Source organism: Marmota monax, unplaced genomic scaffold, assembly GCF_021218885.2.
Source record: "Marmota monax isolate L192 unplaced genomic scaffold, Marmota_monax_Labrador192_F-V1.1 WCK01_AAM20220418_F8-fsc00151, whole genome shotgun sequence".
Classification (NCBI taxonomy): domain Eukaryota; kingdom Metazoa; phylum Chordata; class Mammalia; order Rodentia; family Sciuridae; genus Marmota; species Marmota monax.
Genome location: NW_026694226.1, coordinates 57,974 through 79,936, shown reverse-complemented (window position 1 = coordinate 79,936; position 21,963 = coordinate 57,974). Strand labels below are relative to the sequence as shown.

General features: G+C 35.8%; 1 long non-coding RNA gene across 3 annotated transcripts in view; it reads left to right on the top strand.

Moving 5' to 3' along the window:
• Positions 1–21,963, top strand: part of LOC124108333 (uncharacterized) — a 103,451-nt gene that overhangs the window by 48,872 nt on the left and 32,616 nt on the right. Inside the window, exon 4 of one of the 3 annotated variants that reach the window (XR_009228806.1) lies at positions 6,984–7,084. The exons of 1 other annotated variant lie outside the window; for it this stretch is intronic. This is a non-coding gene — a long non-coding RNA (uncharacterized LOC124108333). Of the gene's footprint in view, positions 1–6,983; positions 7,085–7,389; positions 8,198–21,963 lie in introns of those variants that run through there. One more of the 3 variants, XR_009228805.1, reaches the window with a different exon arrangement.

Below are 21,963 nucleotides of genomic sequence, written 5' to 3'. Positions count from 1 at the left end.
CACTTAACTGTTAAAATCTCTTGTATTTTTATATAACTCTTTGTTCTCCTTGTTATAAGTATGTACATAATTCAAATGTTGCATATTCTGTAATCATATCTTTTGTGGAATTCACTGATTCTATTGTCATGATCTTACCTTGTTAGTCTTTAGGTATGTTTTGATGTAAGTGGTTAAGTATCAGATGTGTTGGGACTAAGAAAGTTATGCAGCACCCTATAAAAAGAAGTCTTAAATTGAAAAAAAAAACTTAGAAAGTGAGGAATGCCTAGTCTGAATATTGTTTTCAAAATGATTGTCTTGAGAAAAGCTTCTCTTAGGGGGACAGATAGAAATTGCTGTTTCTATGAATGCCACATTATCTGTCTAGTAAGGTTGGTGGGCGTTTCTTTAGAAGCACATATTTTTTTAAATTTTTTTTTATTTTTTATGTTTAGTTATACATGACACTAGAATGTATTTTGGCATATTATACATACATTGAGTATAACTTCCCATTCTTGTGGTTGTACATGATGTGGAGTTATAATGGTTGTGAAAATAGGAAAGTTATGTGAGATTAATTCTACTGTCTTTCCCATTCCCATTCCTCCTCCATTCCCTCCCATGCCCCTTTGTCTAATCCAAAGTACTCTATTCTTCCTTTCCCGTCCCTTATTGTGTTAGCCTCTGCATATCAGATAGAACATTTAGCTTTTGTTTTTTTGGGAGATTGGCTTATTTCACTTAGCATGGTAATCTCCAGTTCCATTCATTTACTTGAAAATGTCATAATTTCATTCTTTTTTTATGGCTGAGTAACATTTCATTGTGAATATATACCACATTTTCTTTACCCATTTATCCTTTGAAAGGCATATAGGTTGGTACCATAGCTTTGCTATTGTGAATTGAACTGCTATAAACATTGATGTGGCAGCATTACTGTAGTATGTCGATTTTAAGTCCTTTGGGTATAAACCAAGGAGTGAGATAACTGGATCAAAAGAAAGTTCCATTCAAAGTTTTCTGAGGAATTTCCATACTGCTTTCCAGAGTGGTTGCACCAATTTATAGTGCTACCAGCAATGTATGAGTGTACCTTTTTTTTATTGGTTATTCAAAACATTACAAAACTCTTGACATATCATATTTCATACATTCGATTCAAGTGGGTTATGAACTCCCATTTTTACCCCAAATACAGATTGCAGAATCACATCAATTACACATCTACATTTTTACATAATGCCATATTATTAACTGTTGTATTCTGCTACCTTTCCTATCCTCTACTATCCCCCCTCCCCTCCCCTCCCCTCCCATCTTGTCTCTCTACCCCATCTGTTGTAATTTAATTCTTTCCCTTTTTGTCCCCCCAGATTCTTGCCAACATTTATAGTTGCTTATATTCTTGATAAATGGCATTCTAACTGGAGTGAGATGGAATCTCAGTGTTGTTTGAATTTGCATTTCTCTAATTTCATCTAGAGTTGTTGAACATTTTTTCATATATTTGTTGACCAATTGTATTTCTTCTTCTGTGAAGTGTCTCTTCATTTCTTTACCCTGTTTATTGATTGGGTTATTTGTATTTTTTGGTGTTAGTTTTTTTTTTTTTTTGAGTTATTTATATATACTGGAGAGTAATGCTCTGAGGCGAAGCACATATTTGATCAGCCTTTTATCGCCATAATAGCCATATTCCAAGGCACACAGTGTAATAATGAATTAGGCCAACATTTGTTGCATACCTTCTCATGCTAATAGATAAATGATGGCTGTTCAAGGAGGGTTTCTTGGTGCAATGGAGAAGAACCACCAATCTGTGAAGTAGCAGATTCCAGTGGGAGAATTAGGCAGGGACATAGGATCTATTTATTCAGAGCAAAGGCCAGCAGCAGCACACTGTGATGTTCTATACAGTTTTAAATTGTGCATTGCTCTTAAAAAACAGCTTGTCTTGTGTCCTTGACTCTCTAGGTTTTCTGCAGTGGGATGGAAAACAAATCAAAACAAAACACAATCTTCACACACACATGAAAGACAATGGATACCACGTCTTTAAATTGGTTACTTAAACACAGGCCTATTGGGCATGTGGTTGAGAAACAGACACCAGTAATGACACATGTGCTTTTAGTTAAATGAGATTTGTTTTTCCTCAAATACATCTGGCATCTTTGTGGTATCCTGCAGTCAAATCCTTCTGTTTCTATTTTATGACCCACTTTTCCCACATTTCACTGACCAGCATTCCATCTGACTGGATACAGTTGAAAACCACAGAAAATTAGAAGAAGCTCTCTCAAGTCACTTACCTTTGTAGAAGTGTATGGATCTCTGATTGGCTTCAGAGAACATTTTAAACACTGAACCCACAAATGATGTCATTTTCTTGCCTCTGCTTAAAGTTTAATACTGCAGTTAACTGAAGGATTTAAAAAAAAAAAAGAAATGAAGATCTGGATGAAAACATCTCTTTAATGAATTAATGGAAAATTTCAAGTAAATTACATACCAAATGCCATGTCTGCTTTATCCTTATGTATCTCTCCCTTCAAATTATTTCAAAATTAAGTAGATAAGCTGAACATACCCAGTTATATTCTCCCTATTAGAAATACTACTAACCTACTTACTGTGTTCATGTTTATTTCACAGAGAATGTGGATTATGTGGGTTGATATCAATCCTAATAATCAAATAATTAGGCTTTTACTTTAGACCAAATTGACCAGCTTTGATTTTCACTGTATCTTAAAGGTAGGAAAAAATTTTAACTAAATTTTTGGTCTTCTCCCCTCACAAATAGTTCAGATAATAATCAATGGACAGTACCTATATGACTAAATCAATCATATTTGCTAATCTGTCCTTGAAAAATCTGGTTAATATTGAGGACAACATTTTCAGACATAGGAGAACATTTCTATGATGTTGTGCTGATAGCATGTTTAACAGCCTTATGATGACACAGAAGATGTCTGGAGTAGGTACCTTTATTATTTACCTCTTGCCTACGATATAGTTGAATGCATGAGTTAAGTTATGCAAGGTTCTACAGGATATGACAATGCTAATAATTCTGTATGTAGACTACTACTTTAGCTTGTTGACTCTGTTGTCCACCATGGGAGAATGACTGTGTTCATACCATGATGTATTCTTTTTCTTCTCTTTGTCTTTTTTTAATGGGGATTGAACCCAGGGCCTCAAGCATGCTAAGCATGTGTTCTACCATTAAGCTATAGCCCCAGTCCCATCACGGCTTTCTTATACTAGCTACTAACTAAATATTGGTTAAACCAATTAAATAAACAGAAGAAAAAGAATAGATTCAGCCAGCCTCTTTGATGCTGGGCCAGAGAATGTGGCTTGGATATATAGTCAAATGGAGTTTATATTTTGAGTTTATCTCTAAATGTAGGCTTTCCCTTTGTATGGTAGAACCTGTCCTAGTAAAATTATCACAGTGTAGAACAAATCAGAATATATCTCTTTGTAGGAAGACCCACCTGGGGAAAAAAGTACAGACAGTTCTCTACACCAGATTTGCTTAGTGCTTTTTGTTGCAAATCAGTAAGCAGACGTGAAATAGATAGATACTTGTTAGTAGAGATATTAGATACTTGTTAGTAGAGATATTACTTTTAATAGATGTGTTTGCAAGGGAACATGAAGCTACTAGATACATGGGAATCCTGAGAATCAGAGAGTCAGATAATGTCCTCAAGGTGACAAGCAGAGCTTAGGTTTGAACTCGAACCTCCTAAAACTAAATCAAGTACTTTTTATGTTTTAAGAATCTCTTAGAGCTGGGCATGGTGGTGCAGGCCTGTAATTCCAGCGGCTCTGAAGGCTGACGCAGGAGAGTCACGAGTTCAAAGCCAGCCTCAGCAAAAGTGAGACACTAAGCAACTCAGTGAGACCCTGTTTCTAAATAAAATACAAAATAGGGCTGGGGATGTGGCTCAGTGGTTGAGTGCCCCAAGTTCAATTCCCGGTTACCCCCGCCACCCCCAAACAAAGCATTTCTTAGAGTAAAGAAGTGCAGCAAGGAGTTATGCTGCAGTGTCCTCGGAAACAGCAGGTTCCCCAGGGGAGCGAAGACTAGTGAGCAGAATGAGGCCTGGCACAGGCAGACAAGGGCAGTCCATGTCCTCTGCCAGCTGTTAAGGAGCTCACCAAGAAGGTCTTGTCCTCACAGGGAGCCACCCAGAGAGGCCTTAAAACATGCATGCTGTAGACTTGACAAGGTCTTGGGGCATGGCCGTGAGTCCTATAAACTGTCTTTCCATGCGACTTTGCATTATTTTTCTGGTTATTTCCTTGGTATCCTCATATGTCATTTCATCCTTTTCCTTTAAAATAATTTAAAATACCAACTACCAAAGATTTTCATTTATCATACCTTACAATGACTGAAGAACAAAATTTTTTCAATAGAAACTTTTCTTTGGAGGCATGACAAGAATCTCGTAGCCAGTGAGATGTGACTGAGTCAGTAGATTGAAAATGGTAAACTCTGTTTATTTATATCTTGTTAATGATTAATACCTTTGTAGTTTTAAAAACCAGAATAAATAATGGCTTCTTATTTTTTTAAAATGGCAGTGAAAACCAAATACATTAAAATATCTACTAATTGTCTTTAGCAGTATATGGCATTGCATATTTGATCCTAGGATATTTCATCCCATATCCCCCCTGGGTATTCCTGGGTGTGGTGGAGGGATAGCTGGTGGGTGGACAGACACTTGTTAGTAGAGATATTACTTGTGTAACAATTGGAGGCTACTACATTTGTTGAAGTTGCCTGGCATCTGTGGGAATGGGGGAAAGGAGATAGAATTGAGTCCTGGTGGAAGCAGAATCTTTAAGGATTGGCAACTGTGATATGACAGTGGAGAGCAGGAAACATCATGGACTCTCAGACTTTGTGCTGAGTCACTAGCAGAATGTTGGTGCATTTAACAGAAGTCTGCTGAAAGTGATGGCAGAGAGCTAAGTGGAATCATGGGTTCTGAGATAGAAAGGTATTTTAGAAGCACTTTCTCTGAACATGTTTCCTCAATTAGCTGAATATACTAAGATCTTCTGTGGAATGGATAACAGCCAGGGAATGAAAGATCTTAAATGATCCATGTACTCAAACCAAGAGAGCTGTTGTTGTGGGCAAAAAGAGGAAATCACTTAAGATGGTAGAGTCCTTGTATTGTTTGTGTTTAGGACTGCCTTCCCGCCTTTAGCCTTTATGCTTTCCTGTGATGTATTGAAACTTTAAAGGAATTGCTCTATAATGCAAATTTGACTGGAGACTTTTTCTTTTGTTCTTACCAAGGTTAAAAAAAGAATTCCATTTTACATTATGACTCTGGGCAATTACCTCAAGAAGTGAACTTGGACTATTTTTTTCTACTGTATACTAACTTTGAGCTCCATGATAATTCTAAACTCCAGAATATAGAATCCCTGTTAGTTTTATTCAATGAATGTTAAGACTGTGGTACTCTTTCCAGAAAAACAATAGGAAAAATATTTTATCTAAATGAGAAAAGCAAATAGAAGATTCCCCTTATGTTTGTAAGACAGTTAATCTTTGTATTTTTCTAATTTATTGCTGTTTCCCATCCAAAATTTATACCTGAGCTTTCTGTTCTTTTGAATTTCTTGCACTTTTTTTATGCTTAATTTTTAAATTTCTTTATATGCGGTGCTAGGGATAGAACACAGGGCCTAGTGCATTCTAGGTAAGCACTTTACCACTGAGTCACAGCCCTGGCCCTGGACTTTTTATTCAGATTAAAAACCTGGATTTTGCACATTAATCTAGTTTTACTCAGAGTCATAAAGTGAGAAACATCAAAATCTCACAAGGGAAATGTGCTAATGCTGCATGAAACTTGGGAATAATGTTATAAACAAATGTATTGCCAAGAACTTATTGTTATGTTTTAAATGCAGAATTAATAACCTGTTCCAAGACCACATATGCTATTCATCAGGGTTTTCTCCTAAGACTATCTGTATTTCCTATCATTTTTGAGTCCACATTAATGAGAATGTTAGAAACTGAAATTTAAATAAAATCTTTACATGGTCCTATTTTTGGCTTTACTCTTGAGAATGTGTAACCTTGGCAAAGGTTAGTCACCTTCAGGCATTTTCTCCCCAGAGCTCAGGGAACAGTTCTTTGGCTTTTATTTTCTCAAAGGTGCATGTAGCAAACACAACTGTGTGTTTATCTCATATCTCACAGAATATGGTTGCTCAACTTTAGTAACACAAGTTTTTTGTGCTTTAACTATGATGTGTTTCTTGTTAAGAAAAAGAGAGGGTTAGGATGTAGCTCAGTGGTAGAGCGCTTGTCTAGCATGCACAGGCCTTGGGTTCAATCCCCAGTTTGGGAGTGCAGGAAGGCCAACTGTTGAATGTTTTCCTGTGATTACAAAGGTGACAGAAGTCGCCAGTTATATTTTCTTCTGTTGCAAACACTAATCCATACTTCGCTGCTATAGGTAATTTTTATTTTATTTTTTGAAAAGATTTGTTAAAAATGTGTGCTTAAGATGCAAATTAATTTAGTAGAAGTCAGCTGTGAAGAAAAATAAATACTACATTTAGAAAGTAAATATACAATTTAAAACTTAAGCTTTTTAACCTTTCCTAACAGGCATTATGAACCATGTATTCAATCAGTGGATAGTATTTTTTAAAGATTTAATATTGTAATGGCAATAATCAAAATAATAGTGAATAAGTACAAACTATATTATCCCCACTCTTGCCAATTCTAATCATTATAGGTCATATTTTATGAAATTATGTTCTTGGTTACAGTATATTTTGACATATTAAACTTAGATTTTTGTATTTCTCCTTTATTTAACTTTAGAACTTCATATGATAATTCTTTTTTTGTGGGGGAGGGTATCAAGGATTGAACTCCGGGCACTCAACCACTGAACCACATCCCAGCCCTATTTTTGTATTTTATTTAGAGAGAAGGTCTCACTGAGTTGCTTAGTGTCTCACTTTTGCTGAGCCTGGCTTTGAATTTGTGATCCTCCTGCCACAGCCTCCCCAGCCTCTGAGATTACAGGTGTGTACCACTACGCCCGGCAGAACTTCTTCTTATAATGATTCTAAGTAAAGAATATTAATTACACATAGGAAGCTGCATAAAGTTAACATTCATGGTATACTTAATAGTGTTTGTATTTACTAAAGGTGGTAAACATTCCTGTATATAATTTGAGTCTTGTTATATTTTCATTATGTATAAGTAGTTAATAAAGCAGATATCTTTATAGATATCTTTATTGAAATTTTGTTCCTTTCTTTAAAAAAAAATACTTTGAGGTGTATCTCTACAGAGTACAAAGTGAAATTATTTTTAATTGTTTAATTACTTTGTATTACATCAGTACTTCTACTCCAGATAAGTGTGTCGGATACTGTTGGAAACTATAGGAGGCCATTGTTTGGGACTAAGCTCCTGCATTGGCATACAACAGACTGGGCTAAAAACGGAGTACTCATCCATGCTACTAAGGACTAGTAATCATGGGCCTTCAATTGGAACCCAGGACCCAATATTTCCAGGTCACTAAGGGTGAAAATAAGCCGTCTATCTGACCTCCTGGAAAATCAAAATTAGAGAAGATAACATCCAATTTACAGAATTGCTGACCAAGTAAGGAATGTAGTATGTAATCGGGCAACAAAGGGATTCAACACATGACCTTAGCCTTTTGATATTGTTTCCCTAGCCTCAGACTCTGTGACAGATTCACTTACCCTGTGATGTATATAAGTATAGTACTCTAGCAGTGTGTTCCAAACATGATGTTTAATCACATGATGGAAAACACACTCGAAAGTGTGGCTACATCAACTTCAGAGAATCAGAAGATTAAATTTAGCAGTTCTAACTGCCAGACTCGTTCACCTTCTTTGACCCAGGATATAATTTAAGCTACGCTCACTTTATACTGTGAAAAGTATGAACTAATTGTGCATGTCAAAGTAAGTTCTTCAAGAAGAGAGAGGGCTACCTTTCCCCTATTTGAAAGAAGAGAGAAGGAAGGGCAAAGCAGAGAATCTCTGGAGACGTGTGTGCAAGTTTGCCTCTGGCTAGAAGTTAATGATCAATTGCCTCTCTGCTCAGCTCTGTGCTCAGAGAAAGAAGCAAACTTGGGTTCTCTCTATTCAGGTAACTTTCAAATCATACTTACTGTAAAAATATACAAGCTGTGCATGTTAACTGTACTTTATAAACGTAATTGTTTTTATTTCTTTAGTTTTTTCTGATATCATATTCTAAATTTATTGAAAGAAAATGAAAAACTAAATGTTGGCTCAGAAAACTATTTCACTTTTAAAGTGTACTGAGTTAATACTAATGACGGATTCTGTGCTTATATTAGGGAAAGGGAATTTTTAAATGTATTTATGAAATGAATTATTGTGATTCCTAAGACTACTGGCTGAAATATGTGTTAATTATAATTATTTATAATAATAAATAACATAGTACATTATTTAGTCTTGGTAAGGAAACTCAAAATCTCTAACACTGAAATTCTGAAAGTAAGAGTGAATCACTAAAATTGTATTTATCTTGATGTTGTAAAACAACGAAATATCTTTATTTTTCTTATTCTAGATTGCTACATTTTATAAATATCTGTGTATATTGCTGAAAAAATACTATTTATTTTTTTATTGTGGAACTTAGGTAACTTGGTCCCAATATATTTGGAATGGTACTATGACAAACAATGAAGTTATAATGCAGGTATATTTCAGGTGACACTACTGTATAATTTCAATGAAATTAAAGGCCTTTTTCACTCAAATTTACAACTTTCAAAGCTAGTTTCTGAAAATAAAAATATCTATGCTATATGTATACAGAGTGATTATACTTTGCATTGAGCTTCCAACATGAAGGATACATTGCTTATGTCACTGCATCACAAATTGTTTGGGTTCTTTTTAAAGTTTCTGTTGACAGTGGTTATCTGTATTCAACAAGTATCCAAAGCCAAGGGAACTTGTGTTTGTTGGATTTAGACTCAAGTCATAAAGACAAGTAAATATTAGAAGTTAAATGTTTCCATGCTACTACATATGTAGTTTTCTCTATATATTTTTCCTGAACTGAATTAGATGCCAGACAATGATTGATGATTTTACAACTGCAATTTTCAGCTGGTAAAAACCTAGAAGAACATCTATTTTAATAAGAGGAACTATGTCTAGAGAGGGGAAGTAACAAAAACTATCGGGAGCTCTGGGGCCGGAATCAAAGTCCCTATTTACTGGGTGACAAATAGAGTTAATAGCTTATTAGTCAATGTTTGTGCTGGTTTTTTTTTTTTACTTCCTTTTTTTTAAAAAAAGGGAAGCAATATTTTATTCCTTAATACATTTCTATTTTGAAGTGCTGCAAGATAAGCACTGGCAGTTAAAGTGTAGTTGCATAGTGATTTTTTTCCAGATTCACCACCACTGGCATTGCTAAGTTTCTATAACACTGTAATTTATATAATCCCTTTCTTCTGTTCTGTCTGCATACAGATTTGCTTAGGTATATCTAAGTTCTGTTTACAAAAGAAGTTCTTCAAGGTTAAATAAGAGAGTATTGCCAGTTCTTATTTTAGTAAACACTAAAGTCATGCTGAAAAGTTCATACTTTATAAGTTAAACATCCAGATGGCTAAAATTTCATTGATTATGGAAATTTAAAATATGAGTAAAATCAAAGTATGCAAATAAATATGACGAGTCTTAAATTTTAGACCAATTAATATGCAATCTAAAGTTAGAACAATTATTTGAAAGGATGATAAAAATTGAGACTTTAAACTGTTAGATATGTACAAATTCCTTACTATATTATAGTATACTGTGCATCTTTTTAATATTAGATATTAATATAGAACCAAGATTATACGTATTAATGACTAGTTGCTATTCTGATTCACTATGGCCTTTGGATATCTACTTCTCAGTTTCCTATTAACCATATAGAAATCAAGTTACTATAAGAAAGTGTCTTTCTTTCTTTAGTACATTATTGGATATTCTTCATGAATGAATTACTGAAAAGTTCACCAAGTCTTTTTTGACAGTTACACATAGATATTACACACACACACGCACATACACACACACACACAATTTAAGATTCTCAGAGACAAGGAGAGAGAATCAATGCTTTCAATGCAATGAAGTGTGCAGGTGTTGGAAAACCTAGCTTTGCAAATCATGGGTAAATCTCATAACCTGTAAGAACCCTAAAAGGAGATCTAAATGTAGGCTATAACAATAAGCGAGCTCTAAATGGAGACTATAACAATAATAATGATTTTTTATTTAGTATGAGAATCATGTGAATTTATGTATAACTTGACCTAGTGGATTATAAATCATTAGGGAGCACCTCCTAAGGCTGTCATGACAGTACCACAAACTGGTGGTTTAAAACAGCAAAAGTTCATTCTCGCTTAGTTGTGGACGGGTGCAAACACTCAGAAACATGGGGAGAATGCTACATGAAGATGGTGGCAGTGGGACTCCAGTCTGTGCCTCCATCTTCATATGGCATTCTCCCTGTGTTTCTGTGTCTTCACATGGCAGTCTTTTTATTTATGTATTTATGTATTTATTTATTTTAGTTGCCAGTGGGTGTTTCACTTTACTTGTTTATTTATATGTGGTGCTGAGTATCAAACCCAGGGCCTCACACATGCCAGGCAAGTGCTGTACCACTGAGCCACAACCCCAGTCCCACGTGGCAGTCTTCTTGTAAGCATATCTATTAGACTGGATTTGGAGCTGCCCTATTCCAGTACAAACTCCTCCCAGTCAATTACACATACATTGGCTCTAGGGAATAGTTTGGATCTGGAATATACTTCAAAAACCATGTGTTAGATATTTTCTCCTCAGGTTGGTGCTGTTGGGAAGTGTTGGAAACGTTAAGAGGTGCGTCCTGGAAAGAGGTGTTTGGGTTATTGTAAGAATTCATTCAAAGGAAATAGTAGGACCGCAGCCTCTTCCTCTTCCTCTCTTTAGCTTCCTAGGCATGGAGTGAGCAGGTTTGCTCCACATATGTTCTCCCCATGATGTTCCACCACAGAGTGAAAGCAACAGGGCCAAATGATCATGGACAGTTACACGTGAGCCAAAGTGTGTTGGGGGGAAACCATCCTTTTTTTCTTTTTAACGTGATTATCTCAGCTGTTTTTGTTATAGTAGTGGAAAACAGACTAACATCCCATTTCCAAATAAGGTCATATTCTGAGATGCTAGAAGTTAAAATCTCAACTTGTCTTTTTTGAGGGATGTAATTAAACCAATAATAGTTTGCCTGTGACTCCTTTCCCAAATTCAAGTCCCTACCACATGCATACCGCATGCAAAAATGTATATTCAAGCTGATCACAACATTTCCAAATATCTTAGTTATTCCAACATCAGCTCTAAGTCCGAATTCTATTTAGATCTGTTATGGATGACACTTGGAATGTAGTCTATCCTAGGAAACAGTTTCTTTCCATCTGTCAACCTGTGAAATCTTGAAAACAAGTCATCTACTTCCAAGATACAATATGAGAAAGAATAGACATTCTCATTATAAAAAAAAAAAAATTGGAATAAACAAAATAGAAAGGTTCTACTAATCTAAACCAACTTCAAAACTTATCATAATGTAAAAATTCCATGATGTTATAAAACTTGGGATTAATTCTCTATTGCTTGTTGCTCTGTCTTGCCAGAATGATCCTGCCTCCTGTTTTAGTCAGCTTTTTTGCTGCTGTGACTAAAAGATCTGACCAGGATAATTTTAGGAGGAAAAGTTTATTTGAGGGCTTATTGTTTCAGAGGTCTTAGTCCATAGAAGGCCATCTCCATTCCTCAGGGCCCCAGGTGAGGCTGAACATCATGGTGGGAGAGTGTGGCAGCAGAAAGTGGCTCACATCTTGATCAGGAAAGAAAAGAAAGGTCTCCACTTGCCAGATACAAATAAATACCCCAAAGCCATGCTGCTCCATTCCCACCTCCTCCGAACACACCCTACCACTTCAGTTATCACTCACTTAATCCCTATGAGGGACTAATTTACTGACTGAGTTAAGACTCTCACAACCCAATCATTTCTCCTCTGAATGTTCTTACATTGTTTCACTTGTGAGCTTTTGGGGGACACCTCACATCCAAAGCATAACACCTCCTTTCCTAGGTCTTGCCCCCTTTCTCCTCAGTCCTGGGTGGTGGCTCTGCTCCCTGAAACTAAGGACATGGCCCTGTTCTTTGGAACTGTGGAAATCCCTTTTCCCAAGCCTCTGCATACATTTTTCTCCCCTGTAATTCTTCCTTTGCTTTATTCTTTCTTTATTTCTTTCAGTACAGACTGGCAGTATTTTTGCTGGCATAATATTTTTAAAAATCTCTCATCCTTTTGTGGGCATCCAAGACAAAAGACAAGAGAGTTCTTTTAAGTGTCTTCCACATGCCTGCATCTCTATTCTCGAATTTGAAGTTTATTATTCTCATTGCATGATTTTAGGTTATTATTATGAATGTATGCTTACATAGATAGTATTTTATATAGTTTGCAAGTTCTCAGATTTCATGTATTGGTTTCATACTGAATAAGTATTTAAGAAGCCATACACTTTATTTGTTCAATAATGTGTTTGAAATAATGTGACTCATAGTTTTAATCCATTCACTGTATTATTATTATTATTATCATTAGTAGTAGTAGTAGTAATATTTTTCATTGACTAATATTATTTAATTATAATTCATAGTACAATCTGTGTACATATGACAGCCATGACTTCTCTAAATATATTCTCTGGGTCTGTGTTCAATTCTTTTGATTTATACTCTTAACAATATTTGAGCATTTATTACCACCTGCAATTTCTCTAACAATTCATTTACATTCTGTCTTCTCAGATAGTCCCCGATCTGGAACTTAGTAAGTGGAGTCAATTAACACTGCTAACATTGTGTGATATTTCATTCTGGTCTCTGTGTTATATATATTTTATTCACAGATATTAATTATGCATTGGGGTTCAGTGTGATGCTTTCATATATGCTAAACTGTACACTGATCAAATTCTCCCCCCACCCTACCCTTTTCAATCCCTAGTAAACATAATTCTGATTTTAGGTTGACTTTTTTTTTTTTTTTTGGTACCAAGTATTGATTGAATTCAGGGGCACTGGACTACTGAGCCACATCCCTAGACCTATTTTGTATTTTATTTAGAGATAGGGCCTCACTGAGTTGCTTAGTGGCTCACTTTTGCTGAGGCTGGCTTTGAACTCGCTATCTTCCTGCCTCAGCTTCCGGAACCTCTGGGATTACAGGTTTAGGTTGACTTTTAAAAATTTTTTTCCACATATGAGAGAGAACATAAAGTCATTATCTTTCTGTGTTTTGCTTTTTTTTTACTTAATGTCTCTAGTCCATCCATTCTACTGCAAGAGACGGGATTTCATTCCTATTTATGGCTGAATTGTGTGTGGTATGTGTAAAATACACACATACACATATATACATAAAACATTTTCTTCCCTCATCTGTTGATGGGCCTCTAGGCTAATTCCATATATTAGCTATTATGAATAGTGCTGTAATTAACATAGGTCTGCAGTCTTCTCTTTGGTATTTCTTTGGATATATGCCCAGAAGTGGGATAGTTGGATCATATGGTAAATCTATTTTTAGTTTTTTGAGGAACCTTCTTACTGTTCTCCTTGAACAGTGTGAATGTTTGTACTAATTTACATTCCAGAGTGGTATTGAGTTCCTTTCTCTGCACATCCTTCCTAGCATTTTAAAAAATATACCAACTATTCTATCTGGAGTGAGATGGTATCTCATTATAGTTTTTAAAAAAAATTTTTTAGATAGACACATGCCTTTATTTTATTTATTTTTATGTGGTGCTGAGGATCGAACCCAGTGCCTCATACATGCTAGGTAAGGGCTCTACTACTGAGCTAGAGCCCCAGCCCTCATTATAATTTTGATGTGCAGGACCTTGATGGCTAATGATAATGTTATTTATTCATTTTAACTCCTATACATCCCAGCCTATGAATATGCAAACTTTTATTATCTATTCTCCTATCAAGGTACATTTAAAGTCTTTCTAAGTTTTAAATCTCTATGTATTGTGCTGCTATAAAAATTTCTTCTCATGCACAAATGTGCACACCTGGGAGAGAGTGGGTAAGATATGCACAGTTTTGATTAGCAGTTTTTTTTTTAATCTCGAGAGTGTACCCGTGGCTCCACATCCTATACTTGTTTGGAAGCTATAAAAATCTAGGCTTTAGGCAATGCAGTAGACTCAGTTTTTGTTGCAAAGTCATGCCTGTGTTCCATTGGTCATAGTGTGAAAATAAAAATTGTTCTGGGTGGTAGTGGGCACTAGTTTTGTTTTTGCTTCCTTCAATCATGGGTTGTTGAGAGGGTGGAGAGCGGACCCAGACCTGCACCCAGGCTTGCATCTGCAGTAGGCTTTCTCATCTCTCTGCTTGAATGGAGCTCTTGGAGCCCTCTCTACCAGCTAGTCTGCTTCACTGATTGCTCTCCCAGATTCCAGCAGTTCACTATTTTACTATACCATGTGTTTCCATTCCATTTCTAGGCAATGGAAATGTTTATTGTTGTTTTGTTATGATTATGATTTTATTAATTATTTCATTTGGTTTTCTTTTTTTCAGATTTTGTTTTTTATCACCTCATGTTTGTAGTAGAAAAGTTGCATGCAAATGTAAATTTACAGAATTGTCTTGATCTGTTGATTGGCTTTTTACTAAAGCTGGGTAGCAAACAATTGAGTCTGAAGTAGTTGGCAGTAGTACCTTGCCTACTGAAGTAAGATAGGTCTGCTTTGAAATCTAATTGTGCAGGGTGCAAAAATGACATTCCGATGTAAAAATCAAAGAGATTTATTTTCATTCTTACCTAGATGGAAGACTGTTTCAGCTCTTCGTGAAGATGGTTCTGCAAGTATACTTTACAGTAGTCCAAAAAATTTAATTCAAATGCAGTTTTAAATCTAGTCAGCTTTTGAACCAAAGCTTTAACAAAGTCATGGAATACTGCAGTATAAAACATTAAAAAAAAAAAGTTGACTTTGACTTGGGATCTTTTATAGGCGGAAGCTCCTGTTTCTTCTATCACCCCTATCACAAAATAATTTAGAAGTCTCATGAAATTTAGATTTTTGAGCAGTGTAATGATCATGTCAGGATGATTTTTATACATTATACTTCCACATATAAAAAAAATGTTGGATAGAATTTTTAGCACTTTGTATCTGTATGTGGAAGAAAATTAATGTTGAACTGGTTTTTTATTTTTATTTTTTTGACAGTAACTAGCAAATAGATTTGGTTATTTCCTGAGGCTAGTTCTAAAATATTGTGAGAAGTATGTGTCACAATACAGACAATAAATACTGAAGATGTGACTCCCATGATATTGGACTAAATGAAGCCCTAACTCAGTAAGGTGATGTACTGCATTACTTAAAGATGTCACAGTTTGCCAGATAATATGTTGGGTTTTTTTTTTTTTTTGTCTTCTGCCAATTTCTAGTAAATTTCATTTTTGTTAGAAATAAAACATTTTATACTAATATTTAATTAACTCATTCTCTTCTCCTTAATGCAGTCTAAAATCATAAAATAGTTATCGTCTCATATAATCAAGAGGACACTGGCAAAGAGGAAGAAAATATCACAACATTCATTTCTTATCCAAAACCCTGAACTTAATATTGGAAAAATATTATACAGATGAAACTGTTTCATTGTTTGCATGAGTTCTTCCAAGTGACTTCCGTTTCTGTTGGACTCTGCTGTGGTATTTGTTCAGCTATTATTAGTCATCTGTCTGGAAGAGGGGATTGACTATTAGTTCTTCAAGGGTATCATCTCTCTTGATAGGAATCTTTGCAGATATTCTTATTGGATCATTTTTTTTTCTTTCTCTGTAACTTAATTGAAACATGCACATCATTCAAGACTGAAACAAAATTTATTTATGATCTCCTAAGTTTGATTAAGTTGTACCAATTTATACATTAATTATTACCATAGACCAGCTTGCCCTTCCATCCGTCTGTCCTTCCTTCCATCCTTCCTTTCTTCCTTCCTTTTTCTTTCTACTCTGTCTCCTCCTCCTCCTTTACCTTCTTCTTTCTGGTACTGGGGATTGAATCTAGGGGTGCTTTTCCACCAAGGTACATTCCCAGACTTTTTTGTTTGTTTGTTTTTAAGTTTTGATTTTTTGATAGGGTTTCACTAAGTTGTCCAGGCTTGTGATCTTCTCTCAGCCTCAGAATTTGCTGGGATTGTAGGTGTGTATCACTATGCCTGGATGAGCTTTTCTTAATAGAGCTTGATAAGGAAATTATGCCTTAATGACATTGGTCTTAGGACCTAGAGCATTCATTGTCTGTATTGAGTTAACTTTTCTCCTATGTATAATAGTTATGTAACATAGGAGAACTTAAGAAGTTGTCACTGAAATCATTTCCTGTTTTCAGTGGTTTACATAACCGCAGTTGAGATAAGCTGCCATGGAGTATTAAAATATTTTTTTCCTTGTTTGTTTTCTCTCCTAATGATTATGTACATTGTGAAGGCATGGGCTACATCTTGTCCATCACTGTACCCTTTAGTGCCAGCACACTGAACTCCTTCTAAGTAGGACTTGTTTGATGAATATTTATGAATTAAATGACAGAATAAGGGATGCTTCTTATGGCAGAACTTTGCTGATAGAACTGTTTAAGTTGAGCAGTAATTCATATCACAGTGTACAGGGACCTTAGGTTATATATCAAATAGCATTGATATTTGAAAGGTGTAGGCACCTTGGGAGAGTGGCCTAAAGCTCTGAACAGTGGCAATACTTATTGTTAGGGAACCGGGTTATGTTTTTGCCATTTGGTCTGTTTAGCTTAAGATAGAATCTCATACAGTATTATCAGCTTATTGCAGTCAGGGGTGAGGGGGTGTAAAGGGTAGGAAACAGAGGAGAGCAGCAGAAATAAGGCAGGAAATCTTGGTTCCAAGAACAAAGGCCAGGATTTGGGTAAGGTTTGTAATACTTTGGGAGCTGGAAAGGAGTTCAGCAGATATGACAGAAGCCATGCTACAGAGAGAGGGTACATTTGGGAAGGCCTTGTCTCAGGTGACATTCAGGTATCCTAAATCAGACTGGATAATAGAGGAAAGAAGATTATGTTTATATTCACTATACGGCACGAGAGTTAATGAAATACCAAGACTTAAGTTATAATTATCTCAGAGAGTGGTAGGACTGAACTTTAGCTCTCAGGACATCTTACTTACAACTGAGCAAGTCTGGGTTAGCAAAGCTGATGGTGGGAGAAAGCCACATGTCTCTCATTATCCAGCAGACTAGCTCAGAATCCTTTATAGTGTGGTGGTCATGACAAGGTTCCCAAGAGACCCTTGAGTCCTGTTAAGATATGACGGGGCTCAAAGGCATAAATTATTTTCAAATATTTACTTTTTTCATATTTGCTGTTGTCTCATTCATTTGCCACAGTGCTATGAACTGAATGTTCAGATGTTCTCCCATCCACAGCACCCCTGGGCTGGGGATATAGCTCAGTTGGTAGGGCCTTTGCCTCATATGCACAACATCCTGAGTTCAATCCACAGCACCCCAAATGATGGTATTTGGAGATAGTGCCTTTGGAAGGTAGTCAGGCCATGAAGCGGGACCTTAGTCTGATGGTTAGTGTCCCATCCCAGAGGACTCAATCTTTTTCATTATTTTCTATACCCAAGACGGCCAAGTGATTACACAGGGACATTGCTGACACCAGAACTTAACCCTACGAGTGCCCAGATTTGGACTTTCAGTCTTTAAAACTGTAAGAAAATAAATTTTTGTTGTTTATGCCCCCCAGTCTATGGTGTTTTATTATGACAGCCTGAAAAGAATTATACATAGTATAATGCAGAATAATGCATAAGTCAAGCCCTAGAGGAAATATAAAAGGAAGTTAAGATAAAGGAAGAGTAGATAAAGAAAAGGGAATCATTTGTAGCCTATTTTGCAGACAACCATAATTTCATGATTGTGGAAGAAATAGAATGCATAATGTGATAAAAAGTCATACAGGGATGATAAATGAACAGATTCTTTCATTTGATTTAAAAAATAAAATTTCTACCCATTGGAAAAAAATGTTCTGAGATCAGATGTTCTGTTACTTGGCATTTCCGTCTCACACATTGTCCTACACCTACTTATTAAGTGGACTTCAGGACCTTTGTGTGTGTGACTAGTTTTGCAGGCTGTCTCACATTTCCCAGTGCATATGTACATAAGGCCAAATGACAATGCAGTGTAAATATTCATTAAAGCCACCTTCACATAATCTGTTCAAAACTCAAAATTTCTATTATTTCATTGCCAATTGACCTTCAGGCAAATTGTCAAGAAATTTATGATGGTAACTGCCTCGTCCGGCTAAAGGAGCCGGCGGGGTTAAAAAATACACAGGACACCAAGGTTCTTCATCCAGGAGGGAGCGTGTGCACGCTTTATTGCCAGATTTGTTCCCCTTATATATCTTTTTAACAGCTGCGGGAAATCACTCAAAAGTGAGGAGGGAAGAGTAATAACTGCGTCCTTGGGTTACCGTCACGTCACCATCCCCTATCAGGAGGCTTGAACAGGTCAAGATGTTCCCCAGAGACACTTATGCTCCAGACAGATAAACAGGGAACTGCAAGCCCGCTTCTCGGCCTTGTGAGCTGGCCACATTGACATGCATAACAAAGAACTGGGGGTTGAGTCCCCAGGGGCCAGGGCGGGCCTGCTACCAGCAGGTAACAGCATGAATATGTGTACCCAGGTGTCTCTTGGGTAAAATATGACTCATGGCTTTCTTGCTCCTGAAATGATTAAGCCTCACACCTGAAGTTGACAGCACAGTCATTGCATAGATTGATGTTCTCAGTGACTAACATTTGACAGAGTTTGCCTCTGATTTATGATACCTCCAGATAAAAACAATTTACCTCATTTTTTAGTATTTTTAAACTATGCTGTTTCACTAATTGGATAAAAAATAAATCAGTTTCTTTTATATTGAGTACATACACAGTTTGAATAAACTAATCTTTTAAATTAAATTTTAGGGTTTTTCAAAAAGCACAATTTTAATTGTTTTTAGTAGACTCACATGGTTATAGTCTTTTCTTTTCTGAGGTCAAGTAACTCCTGATTTTGAAAATTGTACCTAATAGTAAACTATTACTCATATATAATCTATTCAGTAATTATCATATTTTTTTTTACCATTTATCCATTGAAGTACAGCAAATGTTCTTGAAAAACAATTATAGAGAATTAGGCACAGTGCCAACTAACTGAATTTGTAATTTCTAAAAAAATATAAAATTAAGAAATCTCTTATTTCTCAGGAGCACTTTGAATTATTATAATGTTTTGAATTTATCTTTTTAAGAATTAAAGTATGCCATGCTATCTAAGGAAACAAAATGAAAATGGAGAGAGTACATTCCTTTCCTGATTATTTTCATCTTTTTTGTAGGTAAAGGAACATTATTCTCTATTGCATACTTTCTATGTCATTTAAACATATTTGATAAATGCAAAAGGCTATAACATTTGTACAAGTTAGAAACATATTAATTTAGTAAAAATCCAGAAACCCACCAAATGGATGTGACCAGAATTTACGTGGTCCCTAGAAAAGGGCTTATTTCTCTCCTGTTTCATCCCTACTCTGTTCCCCACAAGGGCAACTATTACTTTAAACTCTGTGTATTTTAGCCTGTTGCTTAAGTGTGTGTTTTAGTGCTATGTGTAGCGTTTTCCCTTATAATGGAAAGATTTAATAAAATACCATGAATGTTTTGATTCTTTGAATTTGTAATGCAATCTGTGATAAGATTGTGGAACTCTAAGCTTTTCATGAACTACATTTTGCTTTATACTATAAAGATAAAATTGGAATTGGTGAGGTGATAGCTTCCACAGATCATTAATGGACAAGCCTGATGCCTGTTGGAAGGGTAACAACCAATAAACTTGGATATATAGAGAGCAAATTTTTTTAAATGAACTATAAACCCTTGTATATGAGTGCTTTTTGACAAAGCCAGTGGTATTTATAAAAATTATTACAAACAGGAATTCATTCTAAACTCTACAGGTTATCTTCTTCTACCCACAGCTTGCCTTAATAAAAATTTTAGGTCAAAATATCTGTCACATGTTTAGTCCCTGTCTTTTTCCACTGAAATTTTAATATCCGGGTGCTTTCCAAGTACATGCAAGGCTCTCCTTCCTAACTCACTCGCAGATCTGCCCTCTGTGTCTTTGCCCAAGGCTACTGCTTTGTCCTGGCTTTTTAGATCAATGAAATAGGATCTAACTAGTTTCTTGCTATACTCTCTATCACCAATCATCTTTTTTTATCCCATCTCTAGGATCAATTTATAAAATTCAAATTTACCAAATTATTCCTTTGCTAAAATGCAAAACAAAACAAATAAACAGTATAGTTTCCAAAGCTTTAAGATGAATGAGCTATGTGTCTTTTCAAGAAATAATTCTTTGCAACTATATATATCACAGTGTCATGCTGTTTCTTACTTTCAGGACATACCAACTGATATTTTGTAGTTACATATTACTACTCCCAGTCCTACCACATGCCAACATATCTCACAAATTAATCCTATTTAGCTTTCACAGGTCTGCTCATCCAGGTCAGTGTGACTGTCAGTCTGTTTTCTGCTGCTGTAACAGTGTACCCCAAACTGGGTAATTTATAATTAATGGAGATTTATAAAAAGCTGAGATGTTCAATATCAGTCAAGATGCTGACATCTAATGAGGGCCTTTCTGCTGCATCATGATAGGACAGGAAGTCATGTATGGTGAAATAGCAAGTGTGCAAATTCAAGTTCAGGTATGTCTTCCTCTTCTTAGAAAGTCCTAATCCTGTCTCCAGGCACCCACCCTTCATGACCTCATCTAGGCATCATTGCATCCCTCAGGCCCCAGCTCTAAATACCATCAACATAAGAATTTGTGTATTGGATTTTCAACAAATGAACTTTAGGAGGAGGCATTCAAAACCACAGCAGTGACTGTTAACTCCTCTTGAGATAGTTTCTTATCTGTGACCATCTAGGTTAGGTTTTCTTTTTCTTAAACCAATAGAAACCTGAATTCACCCATCTCTTGGTATTTGTCATGTATCTACTTCATAGTTACCTCCTAGGTTGTGTTCTTTTATAGATCAGAAGCTATCTTATGTATTAGTTATTTTTGTGTTTCTAGTGTCTGGCTTATCCTTTGGCATAAACAGATACGTACGCAGTAAATGGTTGCAAGAAGAGTGAATGCAGGTGTGCTAGAAGCAAGAGGATGATAAGCACAATGTTCCACCTTGATTTCATCATAAGGACAGAATTAGTATGAAGAATGGAGCTTGATGATGCTGACATCTAAGAATAAAAATCAGGTTAGAAAGTCATTGTCAAATATTATCATCTCAGAGAGAGGTAGAATCAGTAATCAGAGCTAACACAATTAATACTCTGTAAGCTGTTGAACTTATCCATGTTTATCAATTTATTACCCCCATAAGTTTCTTCACAGTGATTATTAGTAATAGTTTGAAAGAGAAAGTAGTTTTCTACCTAACTTTTCAGGGATCAAGGAAAAGTGGATTAGGGAGGATAATCCACTTTGCAGTCAAAATTGCCAAGAGTTGAAACATTATAAAGATAGAGAAACAATGGACAAGAAAATTAGAAGCCAGGCTAAATGTGCAGGACACACAGAAAAGAAAGAATGAATCAGGGATAAGGGAGTTGGTTCTGAGTGCTTCTAAGAACCCCAGGATGAGC